This window comes from Sprattus sprattus, assembly GCF_963457725.1.
Source record: "Sprattus sprattus genome assembly, chromosome: 10".
Lineage (NCBI taxonomy): Eukaryota > Metazoa > Chordata > Actinopteri > Clupeiformes > Clupeidae > Sprattus > Sprattus sprattus.
In genome coordinates, this window is record NC_137908.1 from 6,658,895 (window position 1) to 6,681,279 (window position 22,385).

The following is a 22,385-nucleotide window of genomic DNA, read 5'->3' on the forward strand; positions in this document are numbered from 1 at the left end:
CTCGTGTTACGCCCAGATGCACAGGCTTGGCCTCCTTTCCCAGCTCTGCACTCCCTCCCTTCAAAAGCAGGTTTGCTCTCCGCTCTCCCCCATGTTCCCCCGACTGGCTGACTGTGCTACCTGCTCAGGGTTTCTGAGGCACAATAAAAAAAACTCTGTGCTTCTAAGTACCTATGCTAACTACTCATGTGTAAAAGCCTGCGTTACGCTCAGTATGTTTGATTGTTGGACCTGTTTTCAATTTTTAAAGCTTCTTACTGGTACTCTTCCTTAGCTTCCTCTTCTAAGCTTGTTACACTTCATACTTTCCTATGCTCCCATATTTCCATGCTTTCATTCCTGTCGGTATGGTAACTGCTGACATGTTAAGAGAACATGTCACAAAGGTGGTGAGCTATGTACTTGGGATGTGTGCATTAGAAAACCAGGGCAAGGTTTTCCCAAGTATTCCCAAATGTCTTAGTATCACTGGTACATCCTTAATCACTGGAACATCCTTAATCACCAACTAGCTGGTCTTAACCTTATGATCCTGATAAATAGCAAGGATCAAAATCCAAAGGTTTGGAGCCTTTTAATATTCTGTCTGAATACGTCACTTTACAATTTACTTTACCAACAAGTCCATCTTGTAGTCTCACATGACAGAGAAATCTGTCAGAGACCTAATGGAGGCTTAATGCTTGAAAAGGTCTCTGTCTTGTGGAAACACACTCCCCCCCCCCCCCCCCCCCCCCCCTCCTGGGGTTTAATCTCTAGTAACAGATACAAGAATGGTAGGGAGTGTGCAATTGGGCTAGTAGAGCAAGTTAAGGGATAGACCGTGGGTTGCCAAGATGGGGATCTTCCCAAATAGTGAGCCCGCATCGATGTATAAAAACTGTGTTTATAACTCATTTATAAGGGCTTATTAATGACTTACAAAGGGTTTACAACCTAATTAATAACCTATTTATAACCTATTTATTTATGGAGTCTTATTGTAAAGTGGTACCCATACTGGTTATGTGTTAATTGTTAACATATGTTCCCTTAACTACCTTATTACCAGAAAGCAAGATAATGACAATTTCTGATACCCTGCCTTATGGTTTTGCCCCTTTCTAGAATTAGTTTTCTTCAACTACCAGGTCATTTTTCAAAGAACCTTTCAATAGAAGGTTCCAGTGCAACTTCTATGGTTTCTTCAATATGATAGAAGCTAAGGCATTCCTTTTCTCTAAGAGTGCAGCAGTTCTGCACTAAAGGCTTTTAGTTTGACACATTTTCTGTTTAATGTTCATTTAGGAAACCCTGCCGCTGTTGATATATACACATCTCCAAGAAGCTTCTGTGCCACCCGAGAGCTATTTGTCTTTGTTTGCCATCCCACCCGGGGGCTATTTGGCTTCACGTAATGAAATGCACATTATGAAACGATAAATCAAATGATCATTACATGGATGATCAACTGCGGGCATGCAGATATACGGGCCTTAATGCAATCTGCACCGTGAGGACATTACCAACACAGACGAGAGCGGGTGACAGGGAAGTACGCTGCCATATGATCTATAGATTTCCCTGCTATGTTCACATGTGAACCCAGCGTATGTTTTAGCTGAGCAGAAAGACCTATCCAGACTCTTCTGATTTTGGATAGCAGCTAACTGCCCAAATGAGGTACATATCTGCTCCTCACTGGAGCCTCGCCTATGGAGTTACCTCCCGAAGACGATAAGGGCCTTAGATTACCTCACTGAGTTTAAGTCTAACCTTAAAAACTCACCTCTTCATCTCTGCCTTCACCTAAGATCTTGGTACTTGTGTTGTTTTTTGATCGCGTTCTTTTTCCTTTTAACTGTTTTCGCTTTATTATGATTTGTGACACTGATTTATTGTTTTGTCAAACACCTTGAGACTTCTTTGTTTGTTAAAGTGTGCTATATAAATAAAATTCATTATTATTATTTTATTATTATATCTGCCCCAGTGTATGCTATGCAATGGATGTCCCAATATACCCTGTGTGGGCAGAGGACTCCACGATGCCAAGCAGATAAATGAGCTTCTCTCATCACCAGGCACTGGGTTCACTGTATTCCACCCTACAGCTCAATGTTTGATTCGATAATCAAAAAATCCATATAAAAAATCATCCATTTTATGAACCCAACACAGTTAATGGTAAACCTTCCAGACAGGAAAACAGAAATGCCCCGATCATGATATCACGACTCATCCGAAGCGACTGGCGAGCCCGGAATGATTGAGATCGCCGGGTAATGTCAATCCAATATTTCGCGGGCAGGCAGGCAGGCAGGCAGGCAGGCATGATCCAGGCGTTTTGGAATTCAGCGGGAGTTGGAAATGAAGTATGGTGGATCACCAGGCTCGTATGGGGAAATTAGATCTTGTCAATTTAGGCGGCGAGGGTGTGAATAATGCAGAGCCTTTGTGTAATCACCGCGAGCTTTATTGATGGTGCAAATCAATCTCAGGGGCTGCAGCGAAGACCCCATCGGCTGTGGCTTGGTCTTCTTCTCCGCCCTTCCTCCTCCTCCTCCTCCTCCTCCTCCTCCTCCACCTCCTCTTCCTCCTCCTCCCTCCCTTCCTCCCTTCCTTTGCCCTTGACTGATAGCACAGGTGTCTGCCTCTGCCGCCCGCCGAAGGCAAAAACAGCCCAGGGTAGATGCCGACTCTGAAACGGACCTGGACCGGATCGGAGCCGGATCTGTGCCAAGCGAGCGCTGGAATCTGCGACTGTCTGGAGGCTCCCATCGGGTTGATGGAAGAGGCGCCCTGGATATTTACGTGGTTGTTTACATCTAGTGTGGCCGCTGTGGGGATGATCTGGTATTCATCTGAGGCTTCAGGGGGATAGGGGAGGTGGCTTCCTCGCCATACACAGCTCCAGCAGGAAATAAGGGTCACCAATTCCATTTCCATGTGTGAGTGTGTGTCTGTGTGTGTGTCAGTGTGTCACTGTGTGTCCGTCGGTTGGTGTCTGTGTGCGTTTCCGTGTGTGTGTGTGTGTGTGTGTGTGTTGGGGGTGTGTTTGTGTCTGTGTGTGTGTTGGGGTGTGTTTGTGTCTGTGTGTGTGTTGAGGTGTGTGTGTGTGCGTGTCCGTGTGTGTGTGTTGGGGTGTGTGTGTGTATGTGTGTCTGTGTGTGTGTGTGTGTGTGTGTGTGTGTATGTCGGTGTGTGTCGGTGTGTGTCGGTGTATGTGTCTGTGTGTGTGTGTGTGTGTTTGTGTGAGAGTGTGTGTGTCAGGACATGGATTTAGGGTGTGTTTCCATATTCCAGCTGCTTTATTAACAGAAACAGAAATACACACAAATAGACATATATAAAAAAAACTGTGCCGAAGATGGATTCTGCAGAGAGTGTGAGAAGAGAGTGAGCAGATAAAGTACTGGAAATGAGGGAAATGTGTTTTTAGGGATTTGTTATTCACACACACAAGCATACCCCACTATACACACACACACACGCGCACACACACACACACACAGACAAGCACCAACACACACAGACAGAGAGTGAGTGAGTGATTAAGTGAGTGAGAGAGAGAGAGAGAAAGAGAGAGAGTGAGTGAGAGAGAGAGAGAGAGAGAGAGAGATCTGAGCCATTGACCTCTGAGTCACACCTCTAAAAATCTGCAGTGGCCACTAATACTCCACTCCTGGATATTTAATCATTTAATCAATCTTGCCTTTGACAAAGGGCCCCTTCAGCTAAAACATCTCTATGTCCTGATAAGGCCAGTGATGGCAGGATAGTGGCTGTGTGTGTGTGTGTGTGTGTGTGGGAGGGGGGGCTAATCTACTGATTCAATTCTTGCCAATGCACATCGCTCCAGCACTCTGTTTATTTTATTTTATTTATTTATTTATTTATTTAAAGGCAATGGTGCGTGCAACTGAGAACAGCCAGACCAAATCAAAGTTTTGCACTCGATCTCTTTACCTATCTTTACCACCCTTCCTCTATAGCTCTCTTTCTCTCTCTTCCTTACTCTCTGTATCTTTCTCTGTCTTCCTTACTCTCTCTCTCCCTCTCCCTCTCCCTCACTCTCTCTCTCCCTCCCTCCCTCTCTCCCTCTCTCCCTCTCTTTCTCTCCCTCAACTCCTACTTTTCCTCTTCCCACCATGCCCCTCGACCCCTTAAAATGGAGCCTTTGAATTCTGTCCTGATCTGAAGAAATCACCCAGCCTTGAGCAGCCTGAGTCACACATGCTCAGTTTGACACCCTGAACAGATTCCTTTTTAAGATGAAGCCCCCACCCCCACCTTCCAAAAAATAATTCTGAATATATTTTCATCCACCTACAGTTATCTGGTTTGATATGCACTGCTGCAGGTGATGACTTGTCATTTTTTTATTAAAAAAAAAAAAACAGAACCAAACATTTTTTTCCCTCATTCTTCACTGAATTCCCTCTGCAATAAGGTTTGGCTAGCAGATACAAACAAGGTACATCTGTCTCCGATAGTATCTATTATATTGAAGTATGATAACCTACTACCAAATCCCTGTCAGGTTTTTCGAACAGGAAATTGTTTGACCCACCTCTGGCCACTGCTGTGATCTAGCAGTGCACAACCCAGTGGGGAGATTAAAACGGCTGGAGAAGAAAGTGCACAGAATAAAAACAAGCGTGATACAGAAAACACTGACCATTGCAGGCAAAAAACCTCGGTTTGAAAAAGTGCAACCCACCCCAAGACTCAAGAAAGAAAAAAAGAAGACAATGACAGGAACTCAGGAGTTTAACAAATTATGTATCAAGCCTTTCAGACATCCCATTTATGATATGCAAATATGTGAATTAGATCAAGCGCGTGCTTGACAGCTCTTACAGGCGGAGTCGATGTTCGGCTGCCTAGTAAATTGCTCTCTCGGCTTTGTCAGAGTCCCTTGCTTCAGCGACTGTCAGCGCTCAACTAACATTAGCGTTAGCCGAACCAGAGGCACATTTTTGTCTGTAGGTGATCAAAAAATATGGCACTATTTTTTTACAAAAACATTCACATTCTGGGTGATAATTAGGTAAGGCATTACTCTCAGTGCTCCTCCCTGTCATTGAATCCCTAAATCACGACAAAGGGGAGCATACAGTATATCTCAACTGATTTATTATTTTGAAAAAGTGAGCATAAGGGGTTGATATATGTGGCACATTGTCACCAAACACCTCACTTAGGTTTCCAGGGTGAGACCCTAATAGGACTCAGATGACTGGAACACCTCCCTGTACAGCTTATTAGCCAGCTAGTGTTGCCTCAACTATTGCATCACCCCCTCAATCACTTCCTGTTTAGCAGTCGCTGTTTTCCTTTGGCTGACCCTGCAGGCTTGGAGTCAGGCTAGGATGAACTCCCATGATGCACCTCTGCCAGCCGGGGTGCCAGGCTGATAGACTGCAGCTGGGACTCCTGTGTCTCGTTAGAGTCGCTGTCCAGGGTCCTGAAGAGTCCTTAGCAGGAGAGCCGTCAGCTGATTTGTGGGGCTGAGCAGGCCCCACAGTGACCTCTCTGGGGTTACGGTGTGAGGTGCACTTATAGGCAAGAGACCCTCTAAACATGGCCTTTGACCTTTCGCGGGACTATTTACCAGACTAAGACGGCAATTGCTGCCAAATACCTGATGACGAGTACATGCATTCAATCTCATTGAATATGCTTGGATTTTTTTTTTATGTTTTATTTCATTTCTAATATGCGTGACAAAAAAAGACGCTCTGACTGTAATGAAAAATAACTGGGCTTTAATTGCTTCCACACGGCCATACATCAATCTAAAACCATTCCCAGTCCACACGGCCATATATCAATCTAAAAACATTCCCAGTCCCAGTTCATTTCATGGCTCAGCGCCATGGACAGCGAGCAGAGAGGACATGAGCTCAGACCGGGGCTGAATGAGCTGTGGAGAAACAGCTGGTCAGTGGGCGTTAGAGGGCAGTGTGGGGGAGGGGGGAGGCACATGGAGCCCCTTAGGGCCAGGAGGTGAAGAGAGCCGACAGCCACGGGCGCCTCTGACCATGACCCCGCAGGAAAGCTCCCTGACCCCGACGGGCTCTGAAGATTCCACATCAAAAGAACCTGCGCCACAGAATGGCCTCTGGTCACAGGGGTCTTCTCTCTGCTGCACATCTAGATTATGGGATGCTTGTCGTCACAGTAACAGATTCATTAGTTTTGTAAAAAGAAAAAAGCTGTGCAACTATAAAGGTGGTTAGAAGGTACTGACAGTGGCTCTTGATGCCATGAAGCAAACATATCTGATAATTAGATGCTTGTTGTCACAGTAACAGATGATTTAGTCTTGTAAAATGATGATGGTGATGTGACACATGAAGCAAACATATCTATGAAGGTAAAATAGTTAAAAAGAGTTTTTTTGCAGCAAAGGCATTGTATGTTACATATGTAGGCTGCCATGTTCTCAACCAAGAAGGGGGAAATCAGTGGTGAAGTTCTGTCACACTGATCAAAGTGCTGCCATTGTTGAATGTTGATTAGCTGACGTCTATTTTTAGATGAAAACACTTACATAAGTGGGCTTGCTAATGAACGGACTGCGTCATCAAAACACTTTTCTTCTTTTCGTTTCTGAGCTCTCTTTTATGATGTACAAGACCACAAAGAAAAGCCAGAGCAGTTTCAGATTTACAATTAATACAGGTCTTGTTTGTTTTGTTAGTTCTTTGTTTTGTTGTCATGGTTTCTATTGTTCTGCCTATTAAAACACATATAGTTAAGAGATGAAAAATCGTTTTCCCAAAGCAAAATATTATGCAGCAAACAAATGAGTGTTTCATGAATCAATAAGTAAACAAAAAGAAAGCAGTTAAGCCACCCACTTACAGACATAATGGCAGAGTCTTCACAGCTTCACTGGGACGCCCGAATAAGCAGGGGCCAGACCCTTTCTGTTGGTGTGCTCACTGAAGGTCAGCTGTGTGGGACAGGTAGCTCAAAGTATAACACCTGCACGTACATCTTTTTCTCTCATCTCTCTTCACCTTTTCAGTGCCGTGTCTTACATTTCCATTCAGTACATTTCACCCCCCCCACCCCCGCTCATCTGCAGCCTGTGTAAAGCAGAGAAGAAGTGAAGTCAGACTCTCTACCTGACTCTCTCTGACCTCAGAATAATGAACCTGTGACCTTGGAGCTGCCAGCTCTCTGCACTCCGCCATTCGAGTTCAGCGAGCGTTTCAAACACTCCTCTGCAGACCTCATTTCCTGCCTCCCCCCTACTTCACTCCTCTCACTGTGAAATAAAAAAAAAAAAACGGCAAAAAAGGGCTCAGACTTCGAGTTGTGACCGGCGGATAGCTAGATCATGGTGGGGGAAGAAAAAAAAACCCACAACTCCCTTAATACTTTTCACTGTGACTGGGCCTGCAATCAAGAAGAAATTATACATACATATCTTTAAAAAGGAAAAAAAATGTCCCCTACTGTGCGGATCTCTCTCCTTTCAGGCTATTTAGCAGCATTAGAGGCAGTAGGTGGGTAAAGCTAACAGAAATCCGAGCCCAGAGGTGAGAGGAATGTGCAGAGTTAAGTCTTATTTGTTAAGATTCTGCTTTGATGTTTGAAGGCTAATATATTCCACTGGAATAATAATAAAATAACTTTAAAAAAAAACTCTAGCACCAGTAATAATAAGGGGGGTGTATTTTTGTCGCCTTGCCGTGAAAGCATAACTTCTGAAAAGAGTGGAAGGAAGTGATTGCTCGTTAAAGTTCTTTCACGGCACAAATCCGTTTGTAAAATGTTTTGACTTGCTTGCTTAGATTACATTGACAACATCTTGATTATTCATGGAGAACCCCAACAAGCCACTGACCCAGCACACACACCTCCAAGATCTCAGGGTGTGTGTGTGTGTATGTGTGTGTGTCTGCGTGCGTGTGTGTGTGGTTCAGAGAGGAAGGCCACGTCTCGGCATGGGTCCCGAGCAGCATGGACTCTCGAGCCCTTGTGTGGCTTTAAAAAGACAGCCTGGAGTCCCTGCGGCTCCCCCAAGTCAGAGTTTGACAAATGGGCCCCGTCTTTAAGCCGAACCAGTGAACACTGGAGGATTAGTCCATTCTCGTTCCGTACTCTCGCTGAAGGTTTTATAGGCTTGGTGAATTTTTCTTTTTTCTTTTTTTTTTATGATTAAGGAAAAGGGGCTTTTTAGGAAGTGCCAACAAGAAGATGAAAGTTTAATTAAAATGAAATTCTACCATCTAGAGAGGAGCGAGAGATGGAGTTGTAGTCTGAAGATCAGGTTGGTAGCTCCGAGTCTCTTTATAAGAGGAGAGGAAAATATTCAAACACTTCCTCCTCTAAAGGTGAGAAGTGCCTCCGGGAAAACGCATTAGGTGTAGCTGATTATAACTACTCCACTATGTTTTAACTTCATTTGCAGAGAGTCGTAATTTTAGCATCAGAAAGTGGAAGTCAAAACTGTTGTCTTCTTTTTATAAAACATTTATTATCCATGTAGAGTTTTGCTACTAATGTACGTTTTAGTTAGAAGTAGCTGTGAACTAAAATTAATGATGACTACTAATACATGGGTTTCTTGTATACAAACATTGAAGGCTGCGCGCGCAAATCCGCGGCAGAAAGCCATCTACCCTAATACAAATGAATACAGAAAATCCAGTTTAAATGTATTGTTTATTACTTATTTAGCCTACTGATCCCTATTCTGTTGCCATGAATGCTTGCACACACCCTCAACATATTCCCAAATGTAACCTTGTACATTGTTGAGCCTTTTTCTATATTTTATTTTATTTGATATTTTATTTTTCTTGGCAAACGGATGCTTCCTCCTAGGTATACTGAACATCTTACCAACTCTGTTAGAGCAGTTCACCACACAACAACTACCTGTCATGTTGCCGTCCTCCACAGCTTTCTCATCCACTTCAACGTTATCTTGCTTCTTTCTGCCGCGAGATTGCGCACGCAACCAGTGATGACGTAGCCGAGAAACCCATGTATAGGCCATGAACTCTTACCAGGTTGATTTGGACCCCTCTCTGTATTTCAGTATTTCTCACTGCAACTGTACTGCACTGTGATGTAGTGCATAGCTCAGCTGAGCATACTAAGCAGCAGTGACTGACAGCACATTGTCAGATTGTATTAACATGATCTACATTTAGAACACGTTGAGGGAACATCGCACATAGTGTCAATGTGTCGTTGACACACTAATGATGATGTTTTATATTTCATGTTTTTATTTTGTATATTTAATGGCATAAATTATAAACTATCTAGGGCTCTGTAATGCAAAGTGAGACCCAAACCCTTATTTGGGAGTGTAAACAAATATCAAAATAAACAGTCTATTTTATGTTGCATGCTACATAACTTAACCAATTAAGCTAATGGCATAGCAGTGAACAGATATCTTTAATTTGCAAGGATAGTGGATAGGACAGTGCTGTGAATACAAACTAAATTATCTTTCCTGTTACTGTGTGGAATGTTGAATGTGGAATTTCTGGGTGGCCTTCTCCGTGTTGCCTGTTCAATTGTGTCACGTTTCGGGGTTGTGTTAAGTTCTACTGAGAGGTCACTGTTGCCCTTTGGAGTGACACGCTGTGATGTCAATGTCACCCTTACTCATATGTATGTCGAGAATAGACATGTCATATACTGAAGAGCAGACATGTCTATTCTCGACAAAGGCCAAGTTACTAACACTAACTAACTAACCCCTGAAACAGGGGTCAAAACACGGGCATTTACAACATGACACGTGGACTAAAATGATTACAGTAATGCATTCTAACATTAACACAAAAGGGAGACACAGCACCATTCTAAAACCAGACACACACACACTGAATAAGACATTCACATGGAACACACAGAACTATGGGGACTACACTACATCACACACACAGAAGCACACTACCTTCATGGTACAATAAGGTGGGTGTAAATTGGAAGGTGTAAAGGCGTAAATTGGGCAAAATATTAATGAATTAGCAGGTTGTTGGTAATATAGAGTATTACTCACCATTTAGCAGATAGAAATAGGGGGTATGGCTCAATATTAGGGTGCCACTCTTGACTTGACTTAAATCTGATCCCATTCCTGAGAGTGAGTGCTGATCTGTGCTCAGTGTCTGCCCGAGTCTGCTCATTGCTCTGCTTAACATTACATTAGTAGGTCTTGTGTATATATACAAGGTTACGTTTAGCATTCCATTTTCAAGATTAGAAATTATTCCTCTACTGGCCTCCTGGTCTGGGGCCTACTAATCTCAGTGTGTGTGTGTGTGTGTGTGTGTGTGTGTGTGTGTGTGTGTGTGTGTGTGTGTGTGAGTGTGTGTTTCAATTATTGATAAAGCCCAAAACGAAAGTCAAGAACAAAAGACTGCATGCAGCCTTCACATTAAGCAGTCTAGGAACCCAGGATATCCCCCTGAAGCCCTGCCCCTGGTGCCTTGATTTAGCAATGAAATTAGCTGAGAGAATTGAATAACAATGGGGCAGCAAACTGGGGCGGCAACAACCTGTCTTCCAATAAGAGAAAAAAAGAGACTTGGTATACAACACGCCACATGCAGAAATAATCCAGTCTACCCATAGTCATGTAATGGGCAGAGTATGGCTGAGGAGGGCATGGGAAGCGTGGTGATAATGTTCCAGTGCTGTCCGTCAGTTTATGGCAAACAGAGTCCATGTGGTACCATCCAGAAGACTGGCACCGCTGAAATGCACCCACCCACAATGCCATTCACCGCACCGGTGGGCGGGATGGAAGGAGCACTCCATAGTGGAGGAAACAATGACGCCCCGGGCACAGTCGGCTTCCCGAGAGCAGTGTATTTACAACAGGCAGTATAATTGATTTCAAGAACCAAAAAAAAACAAAGTTATGTCTGCGTAGTATGCACACATTCTCATGAGTCAGGTCTATACAATCTACACTGGCCAACATTAAGATAGGGCCAAACAGAGAGAAAACCCCACGCCTAGCCAGCTTTAATTAAGGGTGTTAATGCAGGCTGATCAAACTACCTGCTATCTTTCTATCTGCACGTTCATTTTTTTCATGACTTATCAAGCAGGCTGGATGCACTGCAACTGGGAAAAATGTTCCCAGAAATTGAATTGGAATATATAACTTTGGATGGCAGAAGGTTTCATACCGTAAGATGAACCCTGATTCCATTGAAGGGAACGGAGGCCTACAATTACATTTGGGAATAACATTAAGATTATGAAGGGATTAGAGTTGGGTTAGCCTTTCATAATGGTTAAGCTTAGAGTATGGATTGGGTCATAGCTGGAGCCCTGGTAAGACCCATGTCAGATTAGGGTTAAATTATAAGCGGTCTAGTTCAGTTGAACAGGATGTTAAAAATGGTGAAACTAGGGGGCATGCAGGATTAATCAGCATAGGATTTTGCTTTTTCAGGTGATACTCAACAGTTTCTCATTTCCAATAATCCATTCAAATTGTCTGTATTCATGAATGTGGTTATTTTCTCTATTCCTAAAAGCATCACACCTAGCTGTTCACTCAGTGGGTATCCACCCACACATGTTGACACACCACTCTTGGCTGACTGCAGACATACACACACACACGCTAACACACACACATACACACACACACACACACACACACACACACACACACACACACACACACACACACACACACACACACACACACACACACAGTAACACCACTCTTGAGTCACTGCAAACACACACACACATACACACACACACACACACACACACGCAAATCTTGACTCACTGCAGACACACACACACACACACACACACACACACACACACACACACACACACACACACCACTCTTGGCTGACTGCAGACACACACACACACACACACAAACACACACACACACACACACACACACACACACACACACACACACACACAAACACACACACACACACACACACACACACACGTTGACACACCACTCTTGGCTCACTGCAGACACAGAAATAAAACCAGTATGGGCCTGGATCCAGAGACCAAATGCGGGCAGACAGGTGAGCATCTGATGTTGTTGACTGGTGCATAATGTCTTTGTGAGAGGAGCTCAACACACACACACACACACACACGCACACACACACACACACACACACACACACACACACACACACACACACACACACACACACACACACACACACACACACACACACACACACACACACACACACACACACACACACACACACACACACACACACACACACACACACACACAAACACACAAACACACCTCAGCTTTGTAAACGCTTCTGTAAACAAGTGAAAAATTGCACATTCCTACGGTAACAACAAAAACATCAACTCACTTTAGAACATTTCTAGCCCACATTTGTCCCATCCAGACAGTTCTAGAACACTGGACTACCTGAAAATAAATAGCTAAACATAAAAATGGTGAAAACACGGATCACAATGTCTTTGTTATGGTGTAATTATACCAATATGTTGTAACGAACAAATTATCAGTGGCAACAGCAAAATGACACTCTGCACTGATAGTTGACTTTACCTGCACTGATAGTTGACTTTACTTTACCATAGTAGACTGTATGTAAATAGAAGGTATTAGCTGCAACTAAATTCTGCAGCTGCACTGTACTTATCAGTATAGTTCCAAGAGTAATATAGTGTTACTGTGAATTGTATATGCTGTCTCTACTCTAAATGTGTGTATTGTATCTTGAGATGGCTTGTGATAGCTTGTGACAATACTGAGACCAACCCTCACTGACTGTGGAGCTGCACAGCTCAATGCAGTGCTGAGGAACACAATTCACAGAGCATGGAAGGAGGTTTCAGATGCATAATTCATAAGGGAACCATTGAAATAAGTGAAGTCCTTGGCAAAGGTTTTAGTTGAAATATCCTCACATTATGTTGGTTTGAAGCCGGGAATTGAATATTGTTGCTCCAGGGAGAGAGAAAATGAAATGCAAAAAACCCACCGAAGGAGAAGAAAAAACAAGTGAAAGGGAGGAAGAAAAGAAGAGAGACAGAGAGCAAGAGAGGGAGAGATCATGAGATAAAGAAAGAATGAAAACTATTGTTGTGGGGGTTTATTCCAGTAAGGGGGAATTGATTTTTCTCCATAAAGGTGTCTTTAGGAACAACTACAAAGGCAAAATAATAGAGGTCACACGTTACCTCAGCTGGCATGGTTCCAGTCTGGCTTCCTTTAAGAAATAATAACCACATCAGTTTGAACCAGAGTTACATTTTAACATTTTTCCTCTCCATAGAGGGACCTTTTCCATTTTCCAGCAGGCCAGCATACAACATGGTCCCTAGTGATTTAAGGTCACATATAATATAATGGCCAAACTGAACTGGTTGCAAAAGTCAAATGGTCTATTTATATTATTCATTCACACAGCGGGAATAGACTCAACATGTAATTATTACAATGTACATTTTGTCAGTGTGTCAATTGTGTCAATTCTGTTGTCCCTGAACACATTTTACTTCCTAGATCTTTGTAGGATTTCTAGAGTGTATATATGACATATATACATAGTATATTGCATATGCAGGATTTAACACTTTTTTTTTTTTTTTACAGTAAATCAGGTTATTGTAATACTGTTTGACTGAGCACAACGAAAAAGTGGCAGCGAAAGAAAGTTGAATAGATCTCAACAAACTCTTACTTGGCTATCGGCACTAGCATCATTGTTTTAAATAAATGTGATAATACAGTAATCACCGATAGCTTGTGGTGTTCTGACCAGCAGGCAGATGGCTCTCATCATTCACGTTGCACTGACTAGTCCATTTCCAGTCAACCCCACTTCAGTCAATGTCGCACAGCTGACGGGAGTCTGGGCCAGCTTTACTATCAAGAGACAATGGCACACATTCAAGAGTTGTGTCTGTCTGCCCATAACCTCTGTCATCAAAGGCTAGGATGAGTATCTGTATGTGTGTGTGTGCATGAGTCTGTTCGGTGTGTGTCTGTGATAATGTGTGTGTGTGTGTGTGTCTGTGTTAACTGTGTGTGTGCGTGTCTGTGTTCATTTTGTGTAAATATGTGTGTGTGTGTGTGTTAATGTGTGTGCGTGCGCGCGCGTGTGTGTCTGTGTAAATGTGTGTGTGTGTGTGTGTTTGTTTGTGTGCGTGTCTGTGTTAATGTGTGTGTGTGTGTGTGTGTGTGTGTGTGTGTGTGTGTGTGTGTGTGTGTGTGTGTGTGTGTGTGTGTGTCTGTGTTAATGTGCCTCTGTATGTCGAGTACAGTAGAGTAGAGTGAAGCTTTAATGTTCCCGAGGGGCAATTTGTCTTGCAAACAGCAGGCAATAACGAAAGATAAAAAGGAATCCATACCAAGTATACATACATACATAAACACAAAGACACGGTTAGTGCTAACGTCACTGTTGTCATTATCCATCGTCACCAGAACCAACAAAAGAAGCAGCAAGAAGGAAAGAAAAATGAAAAATGGGGGATACTGTTTCACTTTCTCAGATAGTCACAGGCCCGAATCCCATTTTGTTTGAAAACCCAATAGCTAATGATATAAAAGACCTATTATATCTTTTCGTATTTCCTCTAAGGTGGTAGAAGCTCCGCCAGTATATTTCATACCATAAATCAGTATATTTATTCAGTAACAATTGCAAGGTGAAAATTCAGGACTCCAGAGTTGTAGATCAGTATATTTATTCAGTAACAATTGCAATGGGGCTCACTCACAGCACAAGGATGAAGGTGAAGCCCTTTCACTAACATCGCACAGGGTTTATATACTTAAGATTTATCTAACTCTGAAGCCATAAATGTTTCTAACGTCAGTAAGAAGAGCCACGCTCGACTAAAAGTCCCTTTGTGTCATCCCCACTGTGCTTTCTAAAATGCAATGATGTCACTTTAACACAGAGTCAGACAGGCACAGGTCGACCCTTCTTATCACCTCTGAGCTCACCCAAACATAGACAAGAGTTTCCCTCAATTAACTCTTATAACTCTTACTCATTCACAGACTACATGGCGTCAGCACCTAATAAAGTTACACACACACAGAGAAACACAAAAAGCCATATTCCTGCTTACATAAGCACATGATTCATACAATGTAGTTATTAATTCAAGGCACTTGATTCATATATTCCTTAAGTCATTAGCAGTGTTTCGAAATGCTCTTTGTCATTGACTTAATGGCGCCGTACATTCAAAGTATTTCCTAGCAGGTTTTTGTTTTCCAACATGAGATTATCAAACCAACAGATCACAGCAAATGTTAAAAACTGAATATCATGTTGTGTGTAGGTATCTCAATGTCAATGGGCCCTTAATTCATGGGCAACTTGCAACGAGCAATAAGCAAAGCCCACCACGCATAAACTAAAGCTTATTTGATAGTTTGGCAAAATCATTTTGCTAATTTCATTCCATGAACAAGATCCTAAGTGAAAACATGGGCAGGTCAGTGCAATACCCCCACACACCACACGATAGCTTGAGTTGATGCTTAATGGACTTTGCTCATTGCTTGTTGGTAGTTGCTTTGCTCATTGCCCGTCAGTGAAAACAGGGCCCAATGCTTGTGTGCGTGTGTGTTACACAGAGAGATGGGAATAGAGAGAGAGAGAAAGAGAAAGACAGAGGAAGCCAAAGTGAGTATGACTGCCTGGCCAGTTGGCTGGCTGGCTGGTTGGTTGGCTGGTGATTACCTTTGGGCAGTAGGGATCGATTGAGACCGGCTGAGCCAGAGTCTCTGCCCCCAGCAGCCAAACATCCAAGCTCAATGTCACCGCTTGACCTGGCCTGTAGGCTTCAGAGGCGGGAGCTGACCCCTCACGGTCTCCCCTGGGTCCCCCTGCCCCACCTGCGCACGCCCTGCAAAGGCAGGGGGCCACTGACTCCACTAACTCAGCATCGATTTTAGCCAGCAGGCTCTTTTGATAAGTACCATCCCCACTTACCAGAGCCGGGACGAACACACCCCTGCACACACACACACACACACACACACATGCCCACATAAACACACACATACACAAATACAAATGCATAGACAAACACACACACAAAGAGAGAGAGCGAGAGAGTGAGCGAGAGAGAGTATAAATGCATTTGTTTAACCACACACACTCACACACAAAAACTAAATTTACAAGCACACACACGTACACACAAGGGATACACATACACAAAAAACACAAATGAAATATGCGTAGAAATGGAAGGTGAATTAGGTGAGCGGTAATTACCATCAGAAAATCTAAGGTTGTCAGCACGCTCAGCTCTATGCCTGCTATGATAATAATGATCAAGCTCTCAAGGATTAAAGCGTTTACAGGAACATGATGATGCCAACACTTCATTGACCTGGTATCTCCCAGTGTGGCTCGGTGGGTAGATGAAGGGTGCTAACACCAAGGTCACGAGTACAGAGTAAATGTATGCGCCGTCTCCTGTGGTGTGCATTGCTTTGTGTGCAAGCATCTACTTAACGAGCAGGAATGAATATTATCATCATTCGACAACAACTAATGATGTTGTTTATAGTGGTTTGGTTTTCCGTATGGATCAATTGGTAGAGCAAAGTGCAGACAAAACAGAGAGCATGTGTTTGATACGTAAGGAGCAATCAGTGCAAATGTCATCATCCCAGAGCCGTGCCTGGTGGTGTTTGTAGTTCTATAGAGCAGCATGTGTGTCTTCATAGTTCAGTCTCAGAACTACGCTTCTCTATTTCCCCCGCCTTTAACTAACCAGGCGACATGTGAAGGCCACTTGCATCCATGCAGCCCTTGAAATAAATTATATGACATTAAGGCTTGTTTGAGGACAGGTCCTCTGTGCGTGCCCTCTCCCCATTCCCCCAGGGGGTGTGAAGGGGAATGAGGGGGGAGGCTGGATATTGCATCTTATTTGAACGGCAGGTAAGCCCCTTTCTTCCTTCAAGGCAGGCATCCAAGGGGGCAGAGCCTGTGTGACCTTTCCTTTGAGGTGGCTACGCTGACCTGCAAATTTTCTGGCCCTGATTGTTCGAGGGGGCCAGGCCGATGCTATCTGGGGATGAATGCTGAAAAGGTCAACCTTGCCCTTCTGCAAGGGAGAGAAGCACTGCGTTACCGGGCACCGTGTCTGAAGTGCATCAGATCAGATAGGAGAGTGTGCAACCACTGCCTACATTCAAACCCCCCCCCCCCCACACACACACACACGTACACGCACACACACACGCACATACACACATCTTCCCATCCGATGATGATGCCCCTTGAGGTGCCATTTTATTGTAGAGTGGTGATCGTCGCCCAACCTCTCACTCTTTGTGCTGGTACCCTTTCATTCTGTCACACCCTTTGAGATGGAAATGAGAGGCGATATCACATGTCGGAGCACGAAGGGGAAAAAAAAGAAAGACTTTCCAGCTTCTGAAGAGTACATGAATGTACAAGACTGCTTGGAGAAGGCCATTCTAGACTTCCCAGGCTGCTGGTAGGCGAGCTTCGAGGGATTCATGCCCAGACATGTCAACAAATGTCAAAATAACAATAACTCAAAATAGACCAAATTAAAAAAAAAGATTCTTATTTAGAGTAACCTGTGCTGTAGATGTTCTGCACCCAAAAGTCAAGATAATTCAGCTGATTTCGTTTGAATACATAAACAATCTGAGTAAACCTAGGAGGAGATATATTTGCAGGTGCTCAAACACATCAAAACAACTCACCAAGGTGAAGGTAATGTTTGTTCTTTGCTTTGTTCTTCTCCTTTGTCTGCCTGTTTGTTTGTAGCTGTTATTCATTCTCTGCCTGTTTGTTTGTAGCTGTTATTCATTCTCTGCCTGTTTGTTTGTAGCTGTTATTCATTCTCTGCCTGTTTGTTTGTAGCTGTTATTCATTCTCTGCCTGTTTGTTTGTAGCTGTTATTCATTCTCTGCCTGTTTGTTTGTAGCTGTTATTCATTCTCTGCCTGTTTGTTTGTAGCTGTTATTCATTCTCTGCCTGTTTGTTTGTAGCTGTTATTCATTCTCTGCCTGTTTGTTTGTAGTGGTTATTCATGTATTCCGTGCGGTGGCCCAGCCATCCTGTGAGCGAGTGGCAGAGGAGAGGGAGCCACGTTGGGCTAATGATAGCTCTCCCTTGGTCTAAATGTCAGGGTGGCGCAGACAGGCCCCGTCTGGTAATGGGGCGCTGTTGCAAATGTCAAGAAATCTTTTTGTCCTGATGGGTGGCCCTGTATTTCCCTTTTTTTTCTTTCTGAAGCAAACTCCCATTCAAACTTTTCACCAGGGAAAACACGGTAGATTATGGTGCTTTTGTACGCAACTCTTCTTTGATCGCTTTGTTTTGCCTTTCATGTAAGTGACTGACAGAGTCTGTATTCCATTACACAACATGGCCTGGCACAATAGGTAACACAAAAAAGTACTGTATCCATCTAGTATTCGAAACACTTTTGCCATCTAAACCTCATTCCCAAATACTGTTGACTAACTCTGACTAAAATCTCCAAACTGCACCCCAAATCTGAGCCAATCTGTTTTAACTGTCAACCAAGTGTGCACAGATGGTTGGTTGATCGTCCAAAATAGCACATTTACATAGACTTGCTTCCATAAAAACATAGGCTACTACCAAAATGTGCTTGTTTTTGTAATACCATCTTCACATACTAATGTAAGTGAAATGATAAGTAGTTAGTGAAAGGACACTGAAACTGCAAGAATTGTGGTCTTGTATGGCTGTGTATGTACCTCAGATCAGGTGCAAACAGGCTAACACACTGGGGAGCTAACAGGCTAACACACTAGGGTGCTAACAGGCCAACACACTAGGGTGCTGCACATCGAAGGATGCCTATCACTTATTCTCGCACATCATTTGGTTGCCAATTACGAGCTTAGCTTCAGCGTGCCTCAGTTGGAAGTCTTCTAGTCCCTCCTGAGCACTGTGGCACAGCGTGACTTCAACTCAAACTGGATTGCATGGTGTGCATAGCCTGAGCAAGCATCTGCTGCTTCTCTTGCGCTGGAACTCAACGAGGAGAGCTTGTTAAAATGTGTCAATTTGGTCACTAGGTGTTGAAGGTGTTAGAAAAGATGCTGGACCAAATCATTTTATCAGAAGATTCATGCATGAAGCCAAGATAAAAAATGACCAGGACATCTTTCAGGCCTCTGTTTATATAAGAGGTATTGGGTCTCATGTAAAAAAAAAAAAAAACAATTCTTACTTTTCTCTATTTCCTCTTCATTTTCGGTTTAGAGAAAATAAATTAGCAGAAACGTTTTAGCATAGGTAACATCCCCTAAACATTATATAAGGGTAGGTGTTCTGCCGAGTGCTATTACACTCTGGCACATGCCCTTGGATTGGAGATGGCGTTCTCTGCATAGGGCCTGGATGGCCAAAGCATCTAAGAGCAGTATGTAAACCATTTAGAAGCTAAATGCATGCTGCATCATCCAAGGGTTCATTTGGATCAATGGACCAATAGTATATCTCTAGCCCACAAATGTAATAATCCAATCTATATAATAACTCTAAATCATATAATAATATACATTTCATTATGTTTGATTAAACTTATGTTTCCTTGCATTAGACACACATTTTATGGACTGTGAGAAAACGAGATGTTTTTGCAATCCCCAAACACGTGTAACAAGTGATACATATTCAATTTAATGATCACAACGTGTCTAATGGCATTTGCAACCTCGTGAAGGGAACGTGATGATTTTTGCCATATAGCTAAATCAGACTTGAGCAGTGGCCTGGTCTGTTATTGGTGCATACAAATGTTCCCTGTCAGAGATGTTGCCATGCCTATACCCAAAATCCACACCTTGGTTGACTTTTCAATCCGGGCTGACTAGGCTGTTTCTGCCGTCAAAATGGGGCCCTCTGTGTTTAATACTTTGCTGTGACTGTTTGACACCCAACTCTCTGAAGTCATCTTAGGAGGCCGATACACTGCCTTTCCCAGATTGCCTCCCTCTCGCCCCCCTCCGTCTGAAGCCCTGACACCTGGGTGAGATTATCCCTGAAATCTTACCGCTTTCATGCCCGTAACCAGCTATAGGGTCTCTGAGCTACGGACCTCTGTAATTCTTTCAGATTTAAAAAATACATTTGAAGTTAAATACAGCTGAATGAAAAATACACTGACTGAGTATTTGTCATCCGAGTGTCTGCATGTTATTTAGTGTCGGATGTGTGTGAGAGTTGAGAGAGCAGACCCTCCCTTACAGTTTGTGTCGTTGGAATTTGAACTAACAGCGGATTGCTCGTAAGATGGCAGCATACCGTGTTCGGAAAGACCAGAAGCAGTGACTGACATGACATTAACTGTAAAAAATGTTTAAAAATAGCAGCCTGGTACGACATCTAGAGTTGGCCTACAGGCTATAGTATGAAACATGTCAAATATGCGAACACTGGTCATGATGAAGGGTAGGCCATGTTATTCATAGAAGCATTTCACACAACAGCCTTGGTTAAAAAATAACCTGCACTGTATCAGTACATACATATTTGTAATATATATATAAGTACAGCCTACAGTGTGAAACATCTCAAACCAAATTTGCAAATGCAAGGAGCCTAGGCCCTATTTTATTTAGTAATTAATAATAAACCAAAGCAAGTGGCACGTGTAACTGACCAGAGGACCTCCCAAAAACTGATGAGCAAAAGGCTATTGGACCTTCAGCTCTATTCCTGGCTTAGTCTGCAGTAGTGTTTGTCACAAGCAAGTTTATTTTGTACAACCAAGTTAGCTAACAAACATGTAGGCTAGCCTTATTAATTATTATGCTTCTTACTCTTATTTACCCTTTCATAAGACTGCATTTTAATGCAAAATAATATCGTTATTACTTTTTATTAAAGCAGCAATGTGAATACAATATGAAAACTATTAGGCTTAATAATAATTATAATAAGAAAAATAAATGCAATTCTTCTTATCAGCTACTTTACAGTAAACTAGCAACATAGTGATGATGTCCAAACCCAAAGAAAGCAAATAGAACAGAAAAAGAGACCAGTCAAAATGTCAAAAATGTTCATACAGTGTACTAAAAATCAGTGTCGGAAGTAAGCCAACAACTAAAGAGACTGCATGACACATGAAGGTTACACACCACACACACACACACACACACACACACACACACACACACAAAGGATCTGCAAGTTAGTTTGTGGAGCAAACCCACCCACCCCCTGGACCTCACAGATTTTCAAACCATGGTTACGGCTCTGACCCCTTTCTCTCTCTCTGTCATCCCGAAGCACACAGCCGTCTCTCACTCTGGCAACTTCAGATCCACACCGACATCAAGAAGAGAGAAAGAGAGAGAGGGAAAGAAAAAAGAGAGAGAGGTAAAGAGAGAGAGAGTGATAGAGAGTGATAGAGAGAGAGAGAGAGAGACGCTCAGGGCATGGTGCAAACGCAGCCGTCCCAAAGTCAAGCTGGTTGCTGAGGGGGTAAGACGGACGCGCGCTGGAAATGATTCCGACTTCAGAGGGAGCCTCTCCCATCCCACCCTGCTCACGTTAGCGGCTCCGCGCCCTGCCAATGCGGAGTTAGCCTCTCCTTTCATGCTGTGCCCTTGGGATTATCGTATCAATCTACGTGACCTGATTACTACCGCGGGAGAGAGCGCCGGATCAAGCGGTGTGTCAGCCCCTTTTCATTTCGCCCGTCTAATTAGCCGTGGCTTGGCATTTTCCCTCTCTTCTACTGAATCCATTTCAGAAAAGTTATGGCACGGCAGACATTTTCTAGCGGTTGTGGCAGATGTTTTTCAAGCACTGCTGGAAAGTTCCACGTCGGAGTGGGTGGAAAAAAACGGGATAGCATAACGTATGTGGAGATTAGAGTAATCCACTCCATCTCTCAACGCTTTGCAACAGCACATTAATATTTCCATTTACTGAGGAGCGTAGTTCGTTTTTTTTTAAATGAGTTAACACATGATCACCTTGACCCCTTTGACCTCTGAAGTCATTACAGGGTAGTTTCCAGCCACTAAAGCATGTCAGTGCTACACTTTCAAACGCTACCCTTGTCCCACACTAGATTTTAAGCATTTGAAGACCCTTGAAGCACATATCCATGGCGAGAGGTCCAGGGTCTCATGTGCTGAGGTGCTGGCCAAACAACATCTCAGTCGCAGACGGGTATCATAGGCAGGCGTTGGCAAGCTCGGTCATTAGGAGGTGTGCAATTAATTCCCGCGGATAGAAGCGGGCTGACACTAATGAAGGTTGACTCTGTGTGGCGGCCTTCTCCCTGGGATTTAAATGAGGACAGCGAGGTGGACGTGCCCTTGTCAGTTCCCGCTCTCCCGCTCCGTCTCTCGTCTCAGTGGC